Genomic DNA, 24,346 nt, shown 5'->3' with positions numbered 1-24,346 from the left:
ATCCTTCACTAATTCTCCCAAGTGTCATCTCTGCCATTAACTTTGAAAGTAAGAAATGTATTCTAATGAGAGTGTTAATTATAGAAAGTGCCTTATGTCCTAACGTGGCAACCTTATAAATCAAATGCTTTGTACTCTATGGCAACAAAGCTACAAATTTGCTCATTTCACAAGGCCAAAATTAACAAGCAAAATCTCCAGAAGTGACACCAGGGGATGTGGGTCCTATCACTGCTCTGAGAAATCCGGAAGAGCTCTCCTAGCGTAATGACACTTGATTTCTCATATACAATTTTTACAGAAAATAAATTTGTGGCAATGTTTTAAAATAATTGCATTTTCTAGATGAAGATAGTGTCAAATTGACATTCCTATAGGTAAAGGAAGGTTACAACTCACCAGGGAAACTGTTATTTCTTTTAATAAGTGGCCTTTTACCCTCTCATTATTTTTGTTACCTCTAACTGGTGTCAAAATGAGATCAGTAGCACATCCTTACCTCCATAGGACTCTTGTAACTATTAAGTGATATATGGAGTGCTTAGTATAGGCACACAATACACACTATAGAGATGTTGCTATATTATTATTATTATTATTATCATTATTATTATTATTAGGAATAGTAGTAGTAGTAGTATACATGTTGGCTATGAAAATTTGATGTCAGCTGTATGCTGCCTGATGTTTTCCCAAAGTACATTTTTACTATCCATCTCATAACTTTATGTCAGGCCATCTTCTCTAGCTGTGTTCTCTTATCTGACTTCTTTCTTTTTTTTTTTTTAATTTTTTTAATGTTTATTATTTATTTTTGAGAGAGAGAGAGAGAGACAGAGTGAGGGTGGGGGAGGGGTAGAGAGAGAGGGAGACACAGAATCTGAAGCAGGATCCAGGCTCTGAGCTGTCACGACAGAGCCTGACGTGGGGCTCAAACCCATGAACTATGAGATCATGACCTGAGCTGAAATCAGATGCTTAACTGACTGAACCACCCAGGTGCCCCTGACCTCTTTCTTGTTACTTCATCTAGACTTCTCCAGGATTCACTGGGCACCTCATAGAAATTAGAAATAGATATTGAGGGGCCCCTGGGTGGCTCAGTCAGTTGAGCAGCTGACTCTTGATTTTGGCTCAGGTCATCATCCCAGGGTCGTGGGATCAAGCCCCTCATGGGGCTCTGTGCTGAGCATGGTGCCTGCTTGGGATTTCCTCACTCTCTGTCTCTCTCTCCCTCTCTCTCTTTCCACCCTCCCCCACCCTTCCTTGCTCTCTCTATTTCTAAATTTAAAAAAAGAGAGAGAGGGGCGCCTGGGTGGCTCAGTCTGTTAAGCATCCAACTTCGGCTCAGGTCATGATCTCATGGTTCGCGAGTTCAAGCCCCACGTCAGGCTCTGTGCTGATGGCTTAGAGCCTGGAGCCTGTTTCAGATTCTGTGTCTCCCTCTCTCCCTGACCCTCCCCCATTCATGCTGTCTCTCTCTGTCTCAAAAATAAATAAACGTTAAAAAAAAATTAAAAAAAAAAAAGAGACAGCATTTGAGTTCACTAGTGGTATCCAGGTAGCAGATCTTCCAGGATTTTGTGCAGTTAGATTTTTCTAAAGCTCTATAGTATGCACCTGATTGTTTCTCAGGTTCTTGTGTAATGGCCACCTAGAGAATGTTATTTTTGATAATTTTCTTTCCCTTATTTTGTTTATTCATTCTTCTTAACTCTATATAATACTGTTTTTACTTGGTGTAATTTTAGAACAAATGGCAAATTGTTTTAGAATTGTGGAATGAAATGAGAAGAACCTGACACACTGAGATGTCAGGACTCTGTGGCATTGCAAAGCTTCCATTGTGAATCTCTCTCAGCTCTCCACCACTTTATGTCATTTATACTCAAGTAATGGCCACATCTGCATTGTTGCTATTTTTATCTGTCTACCGTTCCCACTTGCAAAGGGTCAAGTGGCATCGGCTGTTGAACTGTCCCATCACTCTGGATGCTGTCATGGTCTGAGGGTGGACATGTGACCCAAACAGAGCTGATCTGTGTTGTCTGAAGATTGATGCTAAGGGAGATTGTTTTCTTATCTATGGGATCACTAGCAGTGAGAATAGTTCAGGTCTAGAGTCCTCTTCCTCCATGCAAAGAAAGCCTTGCCAGGGAATTCAGTAACTTTTAATTAAATGAAGAAATTATCATTTGTTGTATTGGTAGGATATGCCAGGCACTGTGCCTGGTACTTCAGTCTTCTTCAATCTTTGCAGCAACTTTTGAAATGAATAATATCTTTTCACTGGTAGATGAGATATTCTGGATTCAGAGAAGTTGCTTGCCCCACACCGAATTATGCTTAACTGTCCATCACATCACATGATGATAAACAATCTCCATGAAAGTGAAAATTACCCAGTGGCTGGAGCAGCCTTCTTTCCCCCAGCAAAGAAGATGGGTGTTCCTGCAGTGAGAGCAGCACTGGGAAGAGACCAAGTCTAGCCCTGTCGCTGCCTGGAAGAGATGGAGTACTGCCTTGAAATGTGCCCACTCCACAGCTGTGACGAGAGCTGCCGCAGTCTAATTGCTAGGCTGTGTCACCAGATATGCTAGTAGGGGGAAGAGAGCCTGAATGTTGCATACAAGGATTTAAAGCAAATCCAGGCCAGCGCATAACCCCTGTATCCTTCAGTCCTCTAGAGCTACCAACACCATGGTCAAGACATATAAAAAAAGCAGTGATGCAAGGAAACTGACAGATGCTGTGAATGAGTTACAATATGCTCTGGGTTTCCCATGAAGTTGAAAACTGCCTCCTATTCTGATTTCTATAATGTCATTCTCTTGGTTTGGGTTTTCCTGAGATAAAATGAGTGAATTCTCTTTTAATGAATTCTTCAAAATATAAAAATAAAACATCTTCCCCTCTAAACATGTACACGTGCTATGTACGTGTATACACTACCCCCCTACATACACATACCTCTATTTCTCCTTTGTTCCTCTTTCATTGCTTGGTAATTGAAATTCTTCCAGACATTGCTTTGTCTAAGATTCTACTTGTTGTGCTTCCTTGCCTGACTCGGAGCATTGCTGAAGGCACAACTGGAGTAAACCAGGGGAAAACTTTGCCTGTCCCTTTCCTCAGCTCCATGCAAGCCCTGACCATAGAGCATGGCAGTGGTTTACGCTAGGTAGTTCTTCCAAAGGGAAGGGCCATTCCTTTTCCCCTGCTCAGAATTCTCCTTTCAAAAGCGCTTTCCGCTGGGAGTTTCTTTAAACATCTCTCACCTACATCAGTTTTGTCCCATTTCAAGAGGACTCATTCTAAAGGTCTCTTCCTTGCCTCTCATTTTCTTCATCTGCTGCCTCACTGTACTGAAGCCTTCTTTCTATTGCCATTCAAGTTTCAGTGAAGAATATGCAAACAAAATGTATCCTCACTTGCAATGCTGTTAGCAGGCTGCCCATGGTGGCTCTGGACGAATGCTGCCCCTCAACTAATCTTTCCTAGAAAATCCTTACCTTACAGCATTTGTCATAGGCCAGCTGCTGTGCTAAGTACAGCAGGCCAACTAGGGTGAACCTCAAATGATCCTATCTGATAGTTGTTATTATCATTTGCAGATTAAGGACCCATGGTTATAAAAGAGAAGCATCTTAATCAAGGTCACAGAACAAATGACTTTGTTTGGATCCCAACCTCAGTCTGTCTGATTCCAAAGCCCACGTTGGGGTGTGTGTGTGTGTGTGTGTGTGTGTGTGTGTGTGTGTGTGTGTGTGTGTTTCTTTTATCTCTTTGTTTAACCTGGGCATCTTGTGACTTCCCAAGGGAAATACTGGAAATTTGATATCAGAAGGCCTGAGTTAAAATCTCTGGTTTGTGCTGTGGACTTGGATTTCATTCACCCTTTCTGAGTCACCATTAACTTCCTATACCACCTACAGTTCTCTGAGTCTGCCATGTCCTCTTTGTCTTCGCTCCTTCTCCCTGGAATGCCCTCCCACACACTCCATGCTTAGCTAAGGACTACTGCCCTTCAGCCTTCAGCCCTGATTTCCTCTAGGCTAGATTGTCTCCACCTCAAAGAAGCTCTGTATGCGTCTATGCTCACCTCTGTCAGGTGCCCCATCAAAATGCACTGTAAGCATCTCCTCCCTTGCATGATGTCCACATTTATTTGGTACCAGCATCTTATCAGTAAACCATGTTTTGATGTAGATCAAATGTGTTCTACCAATATATGTACATATGTTGTATTTATATATATGTACATATATATGTATTGTATTTATATTTATGTATTTATAAATCATTTGCAGTATTGTCTTTCTGATGTTTAATGCATATTGTAAATTGATACAGAAAATACAAACTTTAATATGAGAAAAATTTTAATGATGTGTTCAATATTTTGGTAATTATAATGTCTTCAGACTACCAATTTGCTAATAGTTTAGGACACAATTTATACTTGGGGCAAAGTTCATCATTAAGAGAGTGGAAATAAATCAATATTTCAAATAGTCATCTTGGTATTGTATTTTTACGTGGCTTCTCAACACATCAGAATAGTTTGGCATTATTTTTAGCTCCTAATGTGGCTGACAAGAAAAAATGTCTGCCTTGCCATTTTTTACTCTTTGCTTATGTTTGTGTTATTAGTGCTGTCTTCAATCCATTCTTTCTTTGAAGGGATCTTTTTAATCCAGTCATAAATCCACTTGGCAATACCCATTTGACACAGTAAATGGAAGCAATAGTAAATAAGTAAGGAAAGAACCTCTCCTGGCTCCTTACAGGTGTAGAACTACTACTCTTCCCACAGCACACTCCCACCTATCCATGGAACAGACTGAGGGCCCAGGAAGAGTCCACACAGCAACTGGGACAACCTAATGCATGTCCTTCTTTAGACAAAAAATAACAATAAACAGGGCACCTGGTGGCTCAGTGGGTTAAGTGTCTGACTTCAGTTTAGGTCATAATCTCATGGTTCATGAGTTCAAGCCTGGCACTGGGTTCTGTCCTGTCAGTGCAGAGCCTGCTTCAGATCCTCTGACCCCTGTCTCTTTTCCCCTTCCCCCCCTCCTCTCTCTCTTTCAAAAATAAATAAACATTAAATAATAATAATAATAAGCACCTGCCTCCACCTTCAGAAGACCACTGCTCTGGACAAGGTCCTAGAGGGCAAGAGCTGTGTTTTCTTCAATTCAATCAGAGTTATTATGATAATCATAAATAGCCAAATTCTGTTACCCTTATTAGTTAATCTGTACAAGAAAACTACCACTTGGATATTGTTATGACTCCCAATTTACAGATGAAGAATGTGAGGTTTTGAAAAGTTAATTAACTCAGCTAAGGTCACACTGCTAGCAAGTGATAGATTTGGAATTTGAACCCAGTTATGAGGCCTTCCAATCCCATTTTATTCTTTTTTTTTTTTGTAATGTTTATTTATTTATTTTGAGAGAGTGAGAGTGAACAAGCAGGGGAGGAGCAGAGAGTGAAGGAGAGAGAGAATCCCAAGCAGGCTCCATACCACCAGCACAGAGCCCAGTGTGGGGCTGTATCCCATGAACCATGAGATCATGACCTGAGCTGAAATCAAGAGTTGGACGCTTAACTGACTGAGCCACCAAGGCACCCTTGAACCCATTTTATTCTTAATGATTTTATTCTGCCTCATCTGTGTGTGTGTGTGTGTGTTATAATGCCTTACATATATTATATAATGTATATAATGTCTTACATATTATATATGTGTGTGTGTGTGTGTGTGTATCCATCCATCCAATCTTCCATCCATCTATCCATACATCTACTCATTTATTCACTTATTCAACAAATAATTATTCAGAACCAAGCAGGGACAAGGTGTTGTTCTAGGCACCGAGGATACACCAGTGAATAAAGCAGACAAACATTCCTGCCCTTAGTGGGGAGAGACAAACAACACATTTAATAGGTAATTAACTATATTATGTTCAAAGGTGACAAATGCTATAGGGGGAAAAATCAGGAAAATAGGGATTTTAGAATATTATGGACGTATAATTTTAAGTAAGATAGGTAAGGAAGGCCTTGCAGACAAGGAACATTTGAACAAAGACTAGGAACGAGTTGAGTGAGAGAGTCACAGGATATTTCACAGGAAAGCATTCTGAGTAGAAGGAATAGCCAAAAGTGACGAGGCAGGAGCATGACCAGAATGTCTGAGGAAGAATAAAAAGTCCACATGGTTGCAGCATGGTGAGTGTGGAAGACAGAATCATGAACCCCTAAAGACGTCCACATTCTTGGGGCGCCTGGGTGGCTCAGTCGGTTAAGCGTCCGACTTCAGCTCAGGTCACGATCTCGCGGTCCGTGAGTTCGAGCCCCACGTCGCTCTGGGCTGATGGCTCAGAGCCTGGAGCCTGCTTCCGATTCTGTGTCTCCCTCTCTCTCTGCCCCTTCCCCATTCATGCTCTGTCTCTCTCTGTCTCAAAAATAAATAAAAGTTAAAAAAAAAAAAGACGTCCACATTCTAATCCCAGGAATTTGTAACTATGTTAACTTACACAGCAAAAGTGGTTTTGCAGATGTGATTAAGTATTTTGATATTGGGAAATTATCCTGGATTAGCTGAGTGGGTCCAATGTAATAATAAGCGTCCTTGAAAGGGAAAGAGGGAGGCGGGAAAGTCAAGAAGGAGCTGTGGAGGGACATGATTTAAGATACATGGGCAGCCTCAGAAGCTCAAAAAGGTGAAGAATGGATTCTAGAGCCTCTAGAAGGATGTTGGCTCTGCTCAGAGAGACCTCAGATGCCCAGAACTATAAAATAATTTGTACTGCTGAAGCCACTAAGTTTGTGGTAATTTGCTAGAGCAGCAATAGGAAACTAATACAGTGAAGAAGAGGGAGAACAGTGGATGAGATCAAGGACATCACTAGGGTCAGATCCTGTAGGGCCAGTTGGGCCATTTTAGAAACTTTAAGTTTTATTCCAGGTGAGAAGATGACCATTGGAGGCTTTCCACACAGAAGGTATGTGATCTGAGTTACATTTTAAAGGATTCTTATGCCTGGCTTTGTAAGAAAGTCTAAGGGGAAAAGAGCCTAAGAGACTAAGGGCAGTGAGGGAGGAAGGATGTCTAATTTGGAAGCAGGAAACCAATTGGGAAACCATTGAAATAATCCAGCAACAAATGATGGTAGCTTTTCCCAAGGTGGTAACAATGAAGAGGATGAGAAGTAATCACATATTGGAAATATTTTTAACATAGAGCCCAAAGGATTTGCTAATGCATTGGATATGGAATATGGGATATAAGAAGGAATCAAAGATGATTTTAAGGTTTGGATCGAGCAACTGGAAGGATGGAGTTGCCATAAATAAGCTGAAGAACACCTTAGGTATAGGTTTAGAGTGGGAGTAGGAAGGTGCAGTGAAGATCAGGAATCCATTTTTGGATATAATAAATTTCTCATTTGCAGTAGGCAGGTGGAACATTATACATTTATATTTACGGTGATTCCTGATACGATTGAAACTGTTCCTATCATCTTCTGGTTTTGATAATTTTCACTTACTGTATTTTTCCTTTGTTGTTCTTGTTGTTTAGCATTCTGCCTTCCGTTTGAAGTGATACTTTTTCTACATCCTTTTTAAAATTCTCCTGTTGTTATGGATAGTGTAGAAGACTTTTTTTCTTTTTTCTTTTATTAGACTTTTATTCTTTACTGTCTACCCTCAAAATTTTAGCATGTGTTTCTAAATACTTCTAAGAATGTCTTACTATTTCTTTCTCCCAGCCAACTTGGGGACCTCAGTATGTTTTCTGTTTTAACTATATACTGAAGATCTTCTCTCATCTTGGCACTGCTCCCCCTTCTTATTGTAGTTACCTAGAGTTTTCATTTCAATGTAAAAAAAAAATTCAGTTATATTATAACCTCTAAATTTCCCAACAGTTTATCAATTTCTGTGTTTGTCAGTGTTTCTGGCTTTTCATTTCTTCCTTCTAGTTTCATTTTTCTTCTTTCTGGGATGTCGTTTTGATGAAAGTCTGAGAGTAATAAACTCAGAGTCTTTTTATATTCAGATGTATCTCTTTTTTGCTTTTATTCTGAAGTGGTAGTTTATCTGGGTATATAAATCAGGGTAGATAGTTATTTTCCTTTAGAACTTTGGGTTAATGTTCCATTAGACTTTTGGCAAATAATTTAGCTGATGAAAAGTATTTTTTCAATTTGGTTATTGTTCCTTCTAGGTAATCTGTCTTCTTCTTGGATAGCTTTACAGATATTCTCCTCATCCTTAAAATTGTGCTGAGGTGCATATTTTAATTTTTATTCATCCTTGTCGTCATTCAAAGTATACTTCAAATCTGAGGACTCCTGTAATTTTTCTGACACAGGAAATTTCTCCCCATCATCTTTCCAAATATTGCCTGTAAGGCACACCCCCAGGGTCTCCTTTCCTCTCTGGCTCCATTCCATTACACAACAGGAATTGATTACCTGGAGTTACAGAACATAGACAATTTCCTTCCATTCTCTTTAGTCTCTTCTGCAATTTCTATTAGGCATATTTTTGTTAAAGATTTAATTTTTAAGTAATCTCTACACCCTATGTGGGGCTTAAACTCACAACCCTGAGATTGAAAGTCACCTGCTCCTCTGACTGAGCCAGCCACCAACCCTCCATTAGACACAGTTTGGAGCTTTGTGATCTATCCTCTATCTTCCTTACATGTTTTCTTTCATTCACTTATTTTTATTATGAATGTCATACATACAAATGAATATTACTATGGTACATAATTTATAATATATTGGTACTCATGTATTAAATAATCTGCTTCAAAATATAAGAAATAGGGGTGGCTGGATGGTTCAGTGGGTTAAGCATCCAACTCTTGATTTTGGCTCAGGTCGTGATCCCAGGGTCATGAGATTCAGTCCTGCATCAGGCTCTGTACTGAGCACGGAGCCTGCTTAACATTCTCTCTTCCCCAGCTCTGCCCCTTTCCCCTGCCTGTACTCTGTCCCTGTCTTTCAAACAAAAATAACTAATTAATTAACTACTTAATTAATTAAAAAATAAGTCATAAACCTTTAAAACCTTCTATTACAATATTTTCCAGTTTTATTGCATCTCCCACAAGAAGTTAACTCATATTATGAATTTTGTATGTATAAGTTCTTGGTTTTTCTTTACAATTTTACTGTAGATTTATATATCCCTAAAATAGTTTTGCACATTTCAAAAATGCATACAAATGGTATACCCTGTGTAGTAGTCTTCTGTATCTTGCTTTTTTTTTTTACTTAATATAATTATTTGTGACATGTATTCACATTGATGAGTGTATCTTTAGTTTATTCATTCTCGCTGCTGTATAATATTTCATTATGTAAATATATCACAATTTATTCATTTTCCCATCAATGTACGTTTGGTCATATGCTATTGCAAACAGTGCTGCTGTAAGTATTATTGTATAAGCCACCTAGTGAACATGTGCAGGAGTTTTTCTAAGGGGTATACCTTAGAATTGAAGTATCTCTTAGTGTATTAGAATTTCCAGTGATCTATATCCTCACCCACACTTCGTATCATAAGCCATTTTAATTATTACTAATACGATAGGTCTGAAATCACATATTTTTCATTTTCCTGAATTACTGCTAATGTTGACATCTCTTTGTATACATGTCCCTCATAGGTTTCTTCTTCTGTGAAGCCTATTATGACTTTTGTTTATGTTCTGTTGATTTGTTGCAGTTTTCTTGCTTATTTGTACAAGTTCCTTTAATAGTGTCAGTTTTAGACCTTTGTGGATTTGTTGCTCATACTTCCTCCCAGTTCATGATTTGTCTTTTCACTTTTTAAATATTGCCTTTGAATTTTAAAAGGAAGCTTTTAATTTCAATATTTGTTTAATCTCATTTCACTGGCTACTGTCTCCGTTAAAATATCAAAGAGAATTCATGACAGTGGCACCTTTTTCTATTCCATATGTTTAAAAGAATGCCTTACTATTTTACTATAAAGTATGGTATTTTCTGTAAATTATTTTCATATCCACTTAGTTTTGTTTTATTTCTACTGTGCTTTAAAAATATCATCCTGGCGGTGCCTGGGTGGCTCAGTCGGTTAAGTGTCCAACTTCAGCTTAGGTCATGATCTCACGGTTTGTGGGTTCGAGACCCGCATTGGGCTCTGTGCTGACAGCTCAGAGCCTGGAGCCTCGTTCAGATTCTGTGTCTCCCTCTCTTTGCCCCTCCCCAGCTTGTGCTCTCTCTCTCTCTCTCCCCCAAATATAAACATTAATTTTTTAAAAAAAAATATCATCCTGATCTTTTCTTCATAATAGGGATTTTTTTTTCATTTTCTCCTTTAAAAACCATGAGCACACTTATTATATAATCTTTATTCAAATTCTTTATTCAAATTCTTATTCCTATTTATCCTGTGGTAAATCCCTCCTCCATTTGTAAACTTTTGGATGTCCTTGTTAATTGTTTTGTTTGTTTTAAGTGTATTTTAGATTTGGGGTTGCAGCTTAATCTCAGTAGAGATGTTTCTGTTACTCTCTCCCTCTCTTTCTCCCTCTCTTTCTCCCTCTCTTTCTCCCTCTCATTCTTCTCCCTTTCTTGTTCCTTCTCCCTTCTCTTCCTACCCTACCCTGTCAAACCTTTGAATTTGCTTTCTGCCAACCCTTTGGCAGGACTGGTAGCCAGCTTGACTCCCTTCTTGGTCCTGAGGCTGCAACGATGTCTTCCAGCTTCCATAGCTGTGTAGCTACATATAAACTCCATCCTAGAAGACAGATGACATACTTTTTCAACATTATTTCACCAGTGGCAGAGGCACCTCTGCCACTAGTTTTAAGCAGTGAGCTTGGGGGCACCTGAGCCACTCAGTCAGTTAAGTGGCAGACTCTTGATTTCAGATCAAGTCATGATCGCACAATTTATGAGTTTGAACCCTGCTTTGGGCTCCATGCTGATAGTGGGCGGAGACTTCTTCTAATTCTCTCTCTCCCTATCTCTCTCTCTGCCTCTCGCCCTCTCAGGCTGCTTTCTCTCAAAATAAATAAGTAAACTTAAAAAAAAAAAAAAAAAAGCACTGAGCCTGGCTTAGGTCTCCACTTCTCTGAGAAACATTTTCAGTCCAGCTTCCTGCATAAACTGGATTCCTGGCTGACTCTGCCTATTTCTGAAATAGGCAGAGGCTGGGAGGCCAACAGGACACCCTCTCCGCTTACCTTTCATTTATTTTGCTTATTTCATTTGTGACTATGGACTTACCTTGTTTTCAAGCACAAAAATCTCTTTAAAAATTTCTCATTATATGTGGGTTTTTTTTTTTTTATTCCTATCTGGGGGAGAAGGTAGTATTTAAGTGCACAAATTACAACATTATATTGACATAAGTTCTCTTATCTTTGTCTTCCTAGTAATGAGCACAATTCTCCACAAATGATTGATGCATCAACGCAGACATGCAGGATTCCCTTCAAGGAGAAAATAATGCCTATCTTACAACACTGTCTTGAGGCTTAGAAGTAGTGGCTCTGACTCTTGCCTTTGGTTTTTGTATTTTTCAGCTAGCTTTATACTATCTGAGTTAGTACTCTGAGGAATGTCTGATTGTTAGACAGGAGTTTGTGGGAGGAAAAAGATTGCACAAAACCTTCCTAATCTGAGCTGGCTTCTGCCTGAGGGCAGATTTTGGGAGAGGAGTCAAGTGACTTCATAATTGGAAGAGAGGCGTGAATACCAGACTTATAAAGGAAGCCTCCTGGCTCTGGAAATGGGAGAAGGCTGTGTGGGAAGGTTAAAGCCAGATCTTCTGGGCTAGAATAAAGTGACATGTACTGTGTAAAAGAATTTGAAAAAGTATAACCCTAACCCTGTAATATGGGGATTAACAATCTGGAGACTTCCCTAACCTCTCTGTGGTCTGGTCTACCCATACGCAAATCAGGGGGAGAAAGTTTGTGCCGTCCACAACCCCATAGCGCATGTTAAAGAGTGGCTGAGAGTACCTGCAAAGCATTCTCAGCTTCCTGGAGGGAAAAAGGGCAGCAGAGGGTATATTAATTTTTAAGTGTTTTTATATTAATATTATTAGTAAAAGGTTCAAAATATTCTTTTTATGAGCCCTTCTGATTTAGAGGTGTTTATTACACGTGCTCTACAATTCGGTTATTTATATTGCTTTTCTCTAATTTTATTTTTCTCATATGTAACTTAAAGAATTTAATAGGAGAACTTGGTTAGGAAAGGCACTAAAACTCACATTCTCTTTTTTACACATAGTAAAACTTAATCCTCCTGGGGTAAATATATTTTAAATATATTTGTATTCACCATAAGGCAAAGCTCTGTATTTGTCTCTACTCCCTCTTTGAGCCTGCGAGGAATCCCCATCTATGAGGTGTCTTTGGGATGTTCTGAGCAGAGGCTGACCCAAGGCTGTAAGGACAGCCATGTCGAGCACCTGGCGTACCTGCCAACCTGTTGCTAAACCTATGTTTGGCTGCCAGAACCCTCTTCCAATAAATAAAAATAAATGCATACATGGAGGAACCAGACACCGTGGAAATAATCTTGCTCAGTTTGAAGGGGGTTTTCATGAACTGCAATTTTCAAGAACAAGAATTTGCCTCTGAACCGGCTTTAATAATGGAAATTGAAATAGTTCTAAAGACGAGAGAAAGATTAGTGTGTTTGAATACTCACAGAAAGATGTATTTCCTAATGGGAGGTGACAGGTATGAAATGAGGCCACAAAATTGTTGGCATCTATAAATATATTATTTATATTCCTTCCTGAATCCAGGTACCATACTGTGATTTTTATCCAACAGTTAAAAAGCTGTGAACCCTGATAAATTTAACCAAGAGCTATTATACTTCTATCATTACAAAAAGAGACCCCTTTTATTGCTTGAGTTAAGGGTCTGTCCACTGTCATTTTCACCCTGATTTCTGTGAGGTTTTCATCTGTAAAACCATATAAAGGGTTGAACTTGACATAAATTCTTCAGAGTTGTAGGCTTTGTACCATTTTTTTTTCCTGCCCTTTAATCACTTTCATATATTTTACCGTGATTCCCGCAGAATAAGCCAGTCTGATCTGAAGATCAGACTGTTGTAACCACTTGCTTGTGTTGCAGGAGAGGCAACATTCCCGTTGTGGGTCGAATTGTTAGTTGATTGGGCCTAAAGCAGGGGAGCCGGCTGTTAGGCATGTCTAGCACACACCACTCTTTCTCGGGTTGTGCCCGAGATCATTTGATCTTTACCACAGCCTTAGGAAACGGGAAGCGTCGTCTCCGTCTTAATAAATGAGGAACCACAGGCTCAGAGAGGTGAGAGAACTTGCCCAAGGTCACACAGTAAACAAGCGGTACGAAGGAAATCCCAACCCACATCTTCTCGACTTCAAAGACCCCACGAGATCTTCCTTTTCCGGTATGAGGGCTCAGAGTGGGGCCGCTAGAAGGAGGCTTTCAGCTCTCTTTGTTCTTTTCCTTTCAAGTTCCTTGAACTTCCAGAGACAAAGAGCAGATGCTCAGTGTGTGGACTAGACCCAGAAGTGCACTTTAACTCACATCTTTGCCATGGGGACAGTTGGACTCTGCGAAAGAGCTTAAGTAGCCACTCTATCTCCTCCTGATGGTCCATTTCACCAGCCCTGTGAAATGCTCTCTCCCCACAATAGCAGTGCTCTCTTGCCACCATTCGGGTGTCCTGCTGGCCACCCCTCAGGTTTTTATTCTCAAAGAAAAGCCTCATCCTTTAAGCCTCTATGGTCAGTCAACAGATATTTACCAAAGGCCTATACCAGCCAGAAACCATAGCAGAAAAGGAAGATGTAAGGACAAATAAATAATACACAGTTCCTGTCCTCCAGAAGTTTACAGCCTTGGCGGTGGGGGTGGGAGAGAGGTGTCCAAACAGGTAATCAACTACAATGTGACAAATACCTTAGGAGGGCCATGAAACAGGGAAGATGAGAACACGGTAGAGTGAGAAATGCACTCTCCCTATGGTATTTGGATCAGGCTTCTCAGAGGAGGCGAGATTTCTATTGAGGTTGGAAGGTTGAATAAGAAGTTAAATCACTGAGGAAGGGAAAGGAGAGAATTCCAAACAGAGGAGTTGTATAAATAAGGGGAGAGAGGAGTAAACGGGCATGGGAGTGGCATGGCTGAGGTAGAGAGTGAGGAGCAGAGCAGAGGAGCAGAGCAGAGGAGCAGAGCAGAGCAAAGGATTGGTTTCTAATGACTCTTGTAACCGAGCACCAAACACTGGGGCGGCCCACATAGCAGAAATGCACTGTCTCACAGCTCTGAAGGCTAGAAGTCTAAAATCGAGGGGTTGCCAGGGCTACACCCTGTATAGTCTCTAGGGAGGATCTCTCCTTGCATCTTCCTAGCTTTTGATGGTTGCAGGTAACCTTTGGTGTTCCTTAACTTGTAGTTTCTTCAGCCCGGTGACATGGCCACCTTCCTTGTTGTGTCTTCAGATCATTTCCCTCTGTGTGTGTCTGTCTCTGTGTCCAAACTCCCCCTTTTTATTAGGACGTCAGTCATACTGGGTTACAATCTACCCTAATGATTTTATTTTAACTTGATCACTATTGCAAAGACCCTGTTTCTGAATAAGTTTATGTTCTGAAGTACTAGGGGGTTGGTTAGGACTTCAACATATCTTTTGCGGGGGTATCCAGTTTAACCTATAACATAGATTTAAGACTGGAAAGGGAGGTTGAGAATCATTCATTCGGTAAACATTACCAGTCACAGACCATGTGCTAAATATTTTTCTGGAGAAAAAATAGTTCCTGTAAACAAGATGCTCAAACTTATTTGAGCTATGATACAATGATCTTAGAGTATAGAAACTCAAAGAGCATTGCGTCACTCAGCTATGTAATTGATCACTCCAAACTTGGTGGTTTAAAATAGGAATCATTAGGGGCACCTGGTTGGCTCATTCGGTTGAGCATCTGACTCTTGATTTCAGCTCAGGTCATGATCTCATGGTTCATGAGTTCAAGCTGACAGCACAGAGCCTGCTTGGAATTCTGTCTCCCCCTCTCTGCCCCTCCCTCACTTGGGCTTTCTTTCTCTTTCTCAAAAATAAATAAATATTTTTAATTAAAAATAAATAAACATTTTAAAACAAAAACAAAAAATGGAGCTTTCTAAAAAACAAACATAAAATAGGAATCATTAATTATTGATTATGCATCTGGAGCTCTCCTGGGGGTCAGCTGATCTAGTCTGCATTTATTTGGGGAAGCTGTTTCAAGTATCTCCCATCTTCCTTGGATCAGTGGGCCAGTTGGGACTTGCTCTTCTCCTGACAATGGTGTGGAACAAATGGAAATAAGCAGGGGCTTCACTTCTATTCATATACCATTGGTCTAAGTAAGACTTATAGCTGAGCTCAAAGCTTAGAGGGGACAACTGTAAAGTCACATGGCAAAGGAAACAAATAGAGAAAAGGTGAAGAATCAGGGGTGATTTACCATATGGACTCTGCAGTCAAATAGACCCGAAGTCATGTTTGATGAATGGAGATTAGGTAGATGGATAGACAGAGAGATAGGTAGGTAGGTGGATAGATATTAAATCCTTATTTTGGTAGCTGGTACATATCCATTTTAACTTCCTTTATACTAGGCAGTAACTTGCTTTTGTAGAGTGTTTGATGTCAAATTCTGTCCTTTCTTTACTCCTTGTCCTCTTAATCTGTTGTTAATTTGTTGTCAAAGAAGTAAAAATATGACATTTAATTTAAATGATAAGGACTGATAATGGTATAATATTTTCCCAGGAGTATGCTGAGGGACTCTGCCTAACCTGGTGGTGGGTATCACTTAATCCATCACAGTGAGGTAATAATGGTGGAATTTCAGGCATGTCTGACAGACTGGGGGCTAGCCATAATCTTCTCACTAACCTAGATAGGCAGTCACCTACTGCTCCTGTATATAAAGCAATTATGATGCTAAGGATACAAAAAACTCTCTGTGCTTATTTCTCCTTATCAATCATCACCCATTGAGGGTGATGCTAAGGGCTGCCTGGATGCCTTACAGAAATGGAGATTAAATCTAGGCTCTGGGGCCATGTCTACCTCTGTGCTCTGACAACAGCTTTATGCTGTTAGGACTCACTCAGTGTTCTTCCCCCATCATAATAGTCATTAATGTCATCCTCCCACCAAGTGAATGTGTGCTCAGCCTCACTGCCGTGGCACCTCCCACAGACCCAAAGTATGAAGACATCTCTGGGCTTCTATTGGCAATTGAATTACGGAATAAAACATACCAATTCTCGATCTGTGAAAAAGGTGAGGATCTGGATGCCACTGTGCTTCATCAGGCAGAAACACACTTTTGCTTTTATGGAGAAAAAAATTTAAAAGAAGGAATAAATGACTCTTTGTGTTCACTTCTAATAACTGGCAATTTTTTCCTTTAACTTTAAAAGTAAAGTATGGTCATAGACAATTAGGAAAATTCCAGAAGGATATATAAAAAGAATAAAGACCATCCATACTACCACCACCTGGAGATAATCACAATTAACATGTTAGTGGGTGGGGCCCCTGGGTGGCTCAGTCAGTTGAGCATCTGACTTCAGCTCAGGTCATGATCTCACAGCTCATGAGTTCGAACCCCATGTCGGGCTCTGTGCTGACAGCTCGGAGCCTGGAGCGTGCTTCAGATTCTATGTCTCCCTCTCTCTCTGCCCCGAACCCACTTGCATTCTGTCTCTGTCCCTCTCAAAAATAAATAAACATTAAAAACAAAAACATTTAATGGGTTTTTTTCATGTCACTCTTACATGTACATAAATACACATTTTACATAAAATTAGGTCACAGAGAATAAATGGATTATTTTTATTCATCTTTAATATTGTGGACATGAACCCAGGTCATTTTCATTAAATATTTTTGAAGAATGTGATTTTTTAAAAAAAATTTTTTTTTTTAAACGTTTATTTATTTTTGGGACAGAGAGAGACAGAGCATGAACGGGGGAGGGGGAGAGAGAGAGGGAGACACAGAATCTGAAACAGGCTCCAGGCTCCGAGCCATCAGCCCAGAGCCTGATGTGGGGCTCGAACTCCCAGACCGCGAGATCGTGACCTGGCTGAAGTCGGACGCCTAACCGACTGCGCCACCCAGGCGCCCCAAGAAGAATGTGATTTTTAAGTGTGTAGGCTAGTCCAACAAATAAATTGATGCCTTTTTACTTTATATTTCAGGTTATGACATTTGCTATCCATGAGTCAAAACTCAAGGCCTAATTTTAAGGATATTCATTGCTAAGATGTTAAGCTTCCACTTTCAATGTTTGCCATAACCTATGTCCTTCAGGAAATGGAGCCTGTGGCAGAGGGTATATGTGCTATTAATTTATTGGGAACACAATTCAAGGAAGCAAGAGTTGGGGGGGGCGGGGAGGGGGACAAGGAGAGAGAAGCAGAGAAGGAAGGAGAGCCCACACAAATGCATTATCGGGCTGATCCCCACAGTACTGTCCAGGAAGCTGTATAACCAGACCCTCAAGATCATCCATAGGAAGATGGGAAAGAAGAGACTTTATCCACAGGTACCCATCTCCCGTTGGACAAAGATTCACAACAGAGTGTTCATTCTCCTGTACGTCGGGGCTGCACCCACATGGACACCAGGTGGAGTGTCTTGTCTCTGGCCTGAGGCAGTCTGCATGAAGTCGTGGGAGCTGGTGCAGAGTGGCAGCTGGAAAACACACAGGCAGATCTCGAGTGGTGTAGAAGAGGTGTCTGCCATAATGCCTCATCTACTCTGCACTTGCAAATTTATAACTATTTAACACCCAAACAAGATAGAAAAAAAACAATAAATGTTATTTAAAAGAAATATTTTACTGTTAGTCTTATGATGTTAGGAGACCAAGGGAAGAGGGAAGAAAACCAGAGGGGAGGGTTGGTGTATCATATCCTGGTAGGGCATTTACAGCCACCTGCCATTTCTTTCCTTCAAAATCCTCCCCAAAATAACCTTTCTGGGATGCCTTTCTCTATTTATTCTCCCTGAATGAGCACTGTCTGCTTGGTGCTCCCCTGGCATTTTTGCACTGTCTTCATACCGTAGTCATGACAATATTGTAGGATGGATTCTCAGTTTAACAGGGTAGAAATTCCCAAGGATGACTGTTTAGTCTTTTACATACATATGTGCACTTAAAATTGTGAAGTGATCGAAAAACAGAAGTTTAGAGCTAAGGGTACTTCATTTCAATACGTAAATCGTATCAAATCCCCATCCTGTAAATAGCAACAGTTGGGACAGTTCCGTGGTCATGGAGATAAATTTGATGTGGCAGTAGGGCCGGGAATAAGGTAGCACAGGTATACAAATGTTTTATCCAATAAATGCTGCTTGATCACCTGCTCATTCATGCTAAGCATGAGCAAGGTATACACAAGAATCAGATACAACTCTTTGTTTCAAAGGTTTAACAGTGGAAAAAAGAGTATTCTCTACATTTGTTAAGAACTCAGAGTGCTCTTTAATAGATACTAATTAGATGTTTACAATAATTTTTTTTTAATGTTCAGGTATTTTTGAGAAAGAGAGAGAGAGAAAGTGAGAGGCACACGTAGGGGAGGGGCAGAGAGAGAGGGAGACACAGAACTCAAAGCAGGCTCCAAGCTGTTAGCACAGAGCCTGAGGCGGGGCTTGAACCCGCAAACCGTGAGACCGTGACCTGAGCCCAAGTTGGGTGCTTAAAGAACTGAACCACCCAGGCACCCCAATTAGGTGTTTATAATAAATAACTCTGGGGAATGAAGGGTAAGCCTCGGGGCTCCGGAGTAAGATGTAGCTTCAACTTTGGTTTTTCCAGCAGCGGTAGTGGGGTGGGGGGCATTCCAAGCTTCACTTCACTTACATAAAAAGGAGAATAGTGATAAAATGAACAACATTCACTGGGTTGCTCTGAGGATAAAATAATATATGTAAAGCACTTAGCACATTGCCAAACATATAGTAACTCCATGAATGTTAACTGTTTTTATGTTGTTCTGGTTTCCCGTTGAATTTAAATGCATTGTTCAGGATCATATGCCACAGCCAAGACTGGAACTCCTGTTTTCTGCTTCCCAGTCTAGTGAGATTTCCTCTGATATATAACAGGGAGGAGCATGGATGCTGGCTCCAGACTTTCAGCCCTAACATCTAGCACAGCATTTTGCGTGTAATGGATAGTCAGTAAATACTGGTGAATAACGGACTGGCAGCAGTTTCCAAGTAAAGATTACAGAGTTGCTAATGTATAAATAAAAATAAAATGTATTTCAGTGCTTTGCTTGGCATTGCTTGGGAGCATATTAAAGACACCAAACATAGTTTGTTCTCTTGGTCAGCCATCTGGTGACAAAAAATGTAGGTGCTCAGATCATGAACAATTCCTTCAAGGCCACATTTTGCTTGAGCAGAGTGGACCTGTGCACAGAAGTGTTGAGGACATAATTCTAGTTCTCATCATCTAATCAGGTAGAAAGCATGAGGTGATGGGAGTGGCTAAAGGAAGAAAAGGCTTTTTGCTTTGGGCTAAGGAGAGACCTATGGCTGACTCTGGAGCCCAGGCATCTGGGGAGAAGTGGTTCCTGGATCACCAGGGTCTGACTCATGCAGGCAGGAAAGGTGCAAGTTATTGAAGTCCAGCCCAACTGGAACAGAGGGACAGGTGCTTCTCTGAGAAAGAGCCAATGGGATGGAATCCACATCCTGAAAGGTTTCCCTGTGCTTATTCTCTGGAAAATAATGGTTCTGGAAAAGCACATTGTTGGAATTTTTTTCTATTTCATAACCTAAGTATGAAATAAAAATATAAGTATAGAATATAAATACCTACAGGGGACTTTCTAGTCACCATTTATTATCTGCTGTATGCCGTGGACTGTATATATATTACCTCATTTAATCCTCAATTCTCTTACTTTCTTGGGGCATTGGAGCTCAGGGTAGGGGATTTGTTTGTTTTGCTCACCACTATATCCCTGGTGCCTAAAACAGTGCCTGGAAGAGAAGGTTCTCAACAGTTTTTGCTGAATGTCTGAAAAGAATAGAGAACACCATCCAAACCTAGAGCTCAGAAGGGTTAAGTGACTCGCGCGTGCTTGAAAGTAGGGGACGGAGGCTGGAACCCAGATCCACCAGCAAGTCCTGCCCTCTCAGCCACTGCCCAGTGTTGCCCAGCCTGCCCGTTTCAAAGCAGATCACACACCGCCACCATTGGTGCCCTCAACACTACCTTCATCTTGTCACTTCTGAATTAAAAATCCTCAATGTCTCTCAGCTGCCTTAATGTGACATTCAGACTCCCTTGCCTAGCATCTTGCCCAGGACCTTGAAAATCTGGCTATCTGTCACAGAAAAGTAGCCCAATAGTCTCGCTACCCCTGGAACACGGTTTATGCATTTCTGTTCTCAATCTCTCCCTTTATATATGTCATTGGACATTACCAATTCCTCCTGCCCACCTCTCTGGATCCCCTCCTGTCCTTCAGGGTTCAGCAAAAGTTGAACCTCTTCCATGAAGCTTTTCTGACTATCTCCGTGTGCAGTAATTTCTCATTTCCCAGAAATTAAAAATTGCTCATCATGTGCCCTACTCTCTGGACAGTTGGATAATGTTCCTTATGATTCTGGTCTTGGTTGTGTTCCTAACTGGTCTTTGTTATACTCCTATGTCACTACAACTCAAGTGTAAGCATACTGAGAGCAAGGAACTTGGCCAGAAGCAAGCAAAGCAAATACTATGTCTAACATATAAGAATTATAGGTTGAATGGTTAATGCAACTAAATATTTTAGGTTATGCTAGCTAGATGGCATATGTTTATATATACTTATATATGTAATATATATGTTATGTATGTTATGATATGTTTTATCACGTTACATGTATGTTATATGTGTGTAAGGTTATTGATTTATCCTGATACTTATCCTGATACTGTAAAATATCCCTTCCTTTTCCCGTTCCTTTGCTTCCTCATCTTTTTTGGTTGGGAGGGTCCTTTATGGGTCCCTGTCACAAGGCAGAGACTGCCAATGTTGGACGATAGCATGCAGGGTCCGAGACTTTGTGAGACAAATGCAGGTTTGAGGCTGGACTGGAGTTCAAAGATTCCGGCCAAGATTTCAGGCGGGCTCCCTTAAGAACTATGGACATTTGAGTAGCAGATTATGCTGCAAGATTACTGCTGATGCAGTTTCTCAGTGACTTCAACAGGGACATGAAGGAGTGCCACTCAACATGCCAAGCCAAATTAGGGATTGGTGCTGTGAAAAGCAAGGGTTAGAAAAGATTGTTATTTCTCAACCCTTGTTAATGCAAAACCACAATGATATGCTTCTTATACTTAAGATGGAAGGATCATTCAGACTAAATACGACTGTTTCTTCCAAGTTAATCAATTGCTAGGCAAATGCTAATAAATCTGACGAAATACATGCTGTGTTAGAGCGGCGGTAGGGAGAAGCCATCTCATTCCTGCACTGGTGCAGGCTGCCACAATATGTAAAAAGCCTGCCCAAGTCTGTTCTCAGAAGGGCCATTTCTAACCCCTTTGGGGTAAGAGAATGATTTGTGCTGAGCAGTCGCTCAGCAGCTCTTTCTATTCCCAGAGGAATCCAGTTGCTAGCACCAAGGGAAAACACATACCACGGGGGAAAAAAAAAACCCTGAAGACTGCTCAGGAAGCAGACTGGGGCCCCTACACCCTGAGAGACAGAGGCACACTCCTGAGATCCTAGGCTGTTCCGGAAAGGTCCTTCAGTTAGTTGTTCACTTAAAAAAAAAAAAGGTCCCCCTTGCTCTGAACAACAAAGGCAAGTTAGGGACCTAGAGACTCTCTGACAGGGAGAGCCCCTCTGGAAAGGCAGCAGGGTAAGTTTTCGACTACATCACTTTACTGCTGACTTGTGTTCTCCAGCACGGTAGAGGTGACTAGATACAAATAGAGCGGGTGTAGGCTCTTTGAGGCAGGACTATGTTGCGTTAACCTGTATGCCCTCTGCTTCTGGAACATAATAGGCACTCATGAGTGTTTATAGAATGCATTTATGCTTGTGCAAGTCAACAAATGGGCTAATAAATGAACAAAGGTAGTTGTCTTTTTCTGTCTTGGATCTTATTGAGTATTAGTCCAAGATTATTAGAATGTTGTTACAAATCCTCTACTGTAGCACTCAAATTTACAGTAATTAAAGACTAATGCTTCCAGAATTCTCTATAGCTTCCAAATATTCTAACCATAATGGACTAAAAGCATGCATGTTTACTCAAAGTTTTAGAATAAAACACTCCACTCCCTGCTAAAAAAAAAGAAAGAAAGAAAGAAAGAAAAAAGAAAAAAAAAACAACTATGCAATTATGATGTGACCTCTAAGTGTTATTTTTCAATATCGAGACCGGGCCAGCTTCCTTGACTGTGACCACTAATAAAAAAACACTGTGTGCTACTACCTCTGGGAGCTGAAGATGTTCAACAGATTTGCAGGAGATTTTCACACTGCTGTGGCCTCTCTGCTAGCTTCCAGGAGCAGCGCTCCAATACCTTGTAATGCCATTACTGTCACTCCCAAACAAGCTCAGAAATATGTACTGAGAAATGAAATTTTCTTCAGACATTCCTTCACCGAAGCCTTCCAACTCAGAGAGACAGAAGGTTCTACCAGGCGAGTCGATTTTGTCTTAAAGGCAAATAAAAAGTTATTGGCACGAGGTTTCAAATATCGCAGGGAAAGTAATACTTGTAGCATGGCTTAAAAAAAAAAAAGGTTACTAGTTTGTTTTAGGCGCAACCTGGAGAAAACGAAAAAAACTTTCTGTGTAACTCCTTAAGCATTCTTTCATTTTTGGAGATGCCTAATCCATGTAAGTAATCTGATTACTTCTTAAAACCCAAAGGATTACTTGTAATCACTTGCCTCAAAATTCCCGTCTGAAGGTTTCAGAAATTGTGTGCCCCCGTGACTCCGACGGCAACAATATACGTGAAAGCAACACACTTAAATCGCACACAACTGCACTTGATGTTGACAGGAAAATCAAAGGTGCCGAGGTGACCTGCCCCACATACCCTGCTGTGATTCCAACAATGGGGAAAGACACCCAAAGTGGACCCAATGCTGGGCTGGAAAGCACTTCCTTCTCTCACTCACATGCCACGTCATAGTAGCATCAATTGTAGTAAGGAGGGTGTAGGAAAGAAACCTGTGAAAGGGCCAAGTAGATGCAGGTACCGATTCTGTTTCCTTCCTGAGTGGTTCATTTCCCCTCCCTGGCAGGTCTCTGGTTGGCTTCAACCTGAGGGGAACAGACTAGAATGTTTTTAGGATACTTTGGATGGTTTTGCCACCAGCTGTGCTTACCTAAGCAAAATGAATTGGTTAATTGAAGCAATTACCTGGCAGTTCAAGTCCAAACACCTCCCCATGAGAAGCAAAGGAGGATAATTTGGAGTATTTGCCAAATTAGGCTAACTGAATACATCCTGAGCACCGATTTAAAGGTTGAGTTAAAGAAGTGTGGCATTTCTGTCTTTGGGGACACAAAATCAGGCTTCACATGGGCTTACCCAGAACTGTGAGCACATGTGTATATGTTAAGAGTAAGGAAGATCTATGTACAGGAATTAAAATTCAAACACTTTTAAAAAGTACACCTGAAACTAATATAACACTATATGTTCACTATAGTGGAATTATTTTTTTTTTAATTAAAAAAACAAAAAAAAAAAGAGGCACGCCTGGGTGACTCCGTCAGCTGAGGGTCTGACTCTTGATTTTGACTCAGGTCATGATCCCAGGTCGTGGGATTGAGCCCCATGTTGGGCTCTGTGCTGAGCATGGAGTCTGCTTGGGATTCTCTCTTTCTCTTTCTCTCTCTCTCTCTCTCTCTCCCTCTCTCTCTCTGCCCCCCTCCCTGCCCCTCTCCTCTCCCTCACTCTCACTCTCTCTCTCTCAAATTAAAAAAAATAACAATGAAATAAAATGTTTTTTGAAAAAAGAAAGAGTGAGGAAGATCTAGGCTAATGGCTCTCAAATTTCAGTGAGCATCAGAGTCACCAGAAGAATTTGTGAAAACTCAAATTGCTGGGCTCCACCTCCAGAATTTCTGGTTCACCAGGTCTGGTGTAAGGCCTGGGACTGTGCATTTCTAAAAAGTTCCCAATTGATGCAAATACAGCAGGTTCAGGGACCACATTTTGAGAACCACTGAATTAGGCTTCTCTCTTTCTCTCTCTCTCTCCCCCACTGCTCAATAAGATGAAAGCA

General features: G+C 40.7%; 1 long non-coding RNA gene across 2 annotated transcripts in view; it reads left to right on the top strand.

The window, feature by feature from the left end:
* Positions 1-17,915, top strand: part of LOC123380444 — a 44,692-nt gene extending 26,777 nt beyond the window's left edge. Inside the window, exons 3-5 of one of the 2 annotated variants that reach the window (XR_006586206.1) lie at positions 6,983-7,019; positions 17,279-17,412; positions 17,549-17,915. This is a non-coding gene — a long non-coding RNA (uncharacterized LOC123380444). The remainder of the gene's footprint in view (positions 1-6,982; positions 7,020-17,278; positions 17,413-17,548) is intronic. The other variant, XR_006586205.1, reaches the window with a different exon arrangement.
* The last annotated feature ends 6,431 nt before the right edge of the window (positions 17,916-24,346 follow it).

The sequence above is a fragment of the Felis catus genome, chromosome D1 (genome assembly GCF_018350175.1).
Source record: "Felis catus isolate Fca126 chromosome D1, F.catus_Fca126_mat1.0, whole genome shotgun sequence".
NCBI lineage: Eukaryota > Metazoa > Chordata > Mammalia > Carnivora > Felidae > Felis > Felis catus.
This window is presented reverse-complemented; position numbering and strand designations above follow the sequence as displayed.